This window comes from Bison bison, unplaced genomic scaffold, assembly GCF_000754665.1.
Source record: "Bison bison bison isolate TAMUID 2011002044 unplaced genomic scaffold, Bison_UMD1.0 scf7180017854954, whole genome shotgun sequence".
NCBI classification, from domain to species: Eukaryota; Metazoa; Chordata; class Mammalia; order Artiodactyla; family Bovidae; genus Bison; species Bison bison.
In genome coordinates this window covers 4,558-6,852 of record NW_011485527.1, presented here as the reverse complement: position 1 = coordinate 6,852, position 2,295 = coordinate 4,558, and the positions used below count along the sequence as shown (strand labels likewise).

Below are 2,295 nucleotides of genomic sequence, written 5' to 3'. Positions count from 1 at the left end.
GTGAAAAGTGAAAGTGAAGTCGCTCAGTCGCATCCGACCCTCAGCGACCCCATGGACTGCAGCCTTCCAGGCTCCTCCGTTCATGGGATTTTCCAGGCAAACAGTTTCCTCTATTTTATTTAATATGGAACAGCTCACAGAGAAAACCTCACAACTAATCCCCAAACAGGAAGCAAGCATCAGTCATTGTTACCCTATTTAGTAATTATTTGAAGTAATATTGATGAGATACATATTTTATCTGAATGAAGCTGCAGTTAGTAGTGACCATTCTATCTTGGACTCATTTTTGGGAAAACAAACCTACCTCTTTAGGAGTTTTATATCCATCTCGTAGAAAGCGACAACAACCATAACGACCCTGGAAATGCAGAGGAAACAAGTAAGAAGCACGTACATTGGTACAGCAATATAATTAATCAGAAATGCATCCTCTCCAACAGCTACATGTGCCAACCTATCAACAACATAGAAATTATACCTAAAAAATAATTTTAAAAAACTCTGCTATCAGTCCAGCAACAGAAGTCAATTTTAGCAATGTGATTTCAAGTGAGGGCTAAGTTATAGGCTCTTCCCTAAAGCAAAGTTCTTATTTTATCTTCTCCATGGCTTTCTACCATCGGATAAGTCTATGACAGCCCAATTACGAACCTATGTGGTTCTGCTCACACAATTCTTACAAGACTGCAGGTTTTTTTTTTTTTAAAGGTAAACACATTTTAAAAATTTTGAGATCATTTGAGACTTACAGAAGAGTTCCCAAAACAGTCAGAGTCCCCATATTTCCTTCAACCACTGTTCCCTAATGTTAACATCTTATATAACCATAGAACATTTTGTTGTTTCTGTTTAGTTGCCAAGTCATGTCCCACTCTTTTGTGGCCCACCAGGCTCCTCTGTACATGGGATTTCCCAGGCAAGAATACTGGAGTGGGTTGCCATTTGCTTCTCCAGGGGATCTTCCTGACCCAGGAATTAAACCTGCATCTCCTGCATTGGCAGGCATATTCTTTCCCACTGAGTCATCTGGGAAGCCCATAGGACATTCACCAAAACTAAAAAACTAACCTTGGTACAACACTACTAACCAAAGTACATAACTTATTTGCATTTCACCAGACTTTTTACTAACGCTTTTTTTCTATTCCAGTATCCAGTTTACGGTCCCACTGCATTTAGCTGTCATGTTTCCTTAGTCTAATCTGTGACCATTCTTCAGTCTTTCCTTGTTTTTCATCATCTCAGCGTTTTTGAAGAGCATCTGCCAGTTATTTTGTAGAATGTCCCTGAATTTGGTTTGAGGTACTGCGTTCTTAGGAAGGACATCACAGACGTGCTAGGCACTTCTCAGTGCACTGTATCAGGGCATATACATGATATTACTATTACTTATTACTGGTGATGTTAACTCTGATTGCTTGGTTAAATCACTGACACAGGTCACATTCAAGGCCCACAAAGATATTAATTTTGCCTTAAAATTAGAGCCCTAAAGAAAGAAAGGCACATATGGACATACTTGAAGCTTGGTGATGATTTCCTGTTTTGTGAGCTCCACCAACTGGTTATCCTCTACTGCAAAGGCTGGGAAGGAAATAACTGAAAGTAAACTAGCATCAACTTCTTTAGATGTTGAAGCCCGGGGGAGTATTGAATTAAGGATAGACTGAAAGAAAGGAAAGAAAGGAAGTCAAATGTAGCACATTAGTAAGTGGCCTGGGATTATAAAATTAATAGCTTTAATTTCAAAAGATTTATGTTGAAGAAAATAATTTAAATGAAAATCTAAAAATGATTCAATAGTGAGAGCTTAGAAGACTAGCTACTTCTATAAATCCTTCCTTGTCTTAATCGTTCTCTCAGTGTTTCCTAATCCTGATTTTTAAGCAGCTGCCAATGGATAAAGAATACTCTAAGCATCATTTTTCCATCCATAATCCTGTTGCTCCATTAACAACTATTTAAGCATAAATATAGCTGCTGGGAAGCAGGATATAGAAAGCTTAGCTCCTATATCCCCCAAATCTATCTTATTTGAAAATTTTGCATTTTTAAAGTTAGAAAGTAAGATTATATTCACTAGAACACCATGGGGGTCCAATCAGGGTTTGAAGAAGATGGGAAAAGCCATACTGTCAATGACAAGAACCTTTATCTTTCAATATATGAAGTAATCTTAAACAAAACTGAAGATATGCATTTACCATGTAAATAGTCTAATCTCCAAACATCTAACCTTAGCACCAGTGGGGACAAGAGAAATATTCAGAACCACTATCAAAAAGAACACTC

General features: G+C 37.6%; 1 long non-coding RNA gene across 1 annotated transcript in view; it reads right to left on the bottom strand.

The window, feature by feature from the left end:
• Positions 1-1,699, bottom strand: part of LOC105001470 — an 11,138-nt gene extending 9,439 nt beyond the window's left edge. The window contains exons 1-2 of the long non-coding RNA XR_826870.1: positions 1,523-1,699; positions 308-361 (exon numbers count right to left, since the gene is read on the bottom strand). This is a non-coding gene — a long non-coding RNA (uncharacterized LOC105001470). The remainder of the gene's footprint in view (positions 1-307; positions 362-1,522) is intronic.
• Positions 1,700-2,295: the final 596 nt, after the last annotated feature.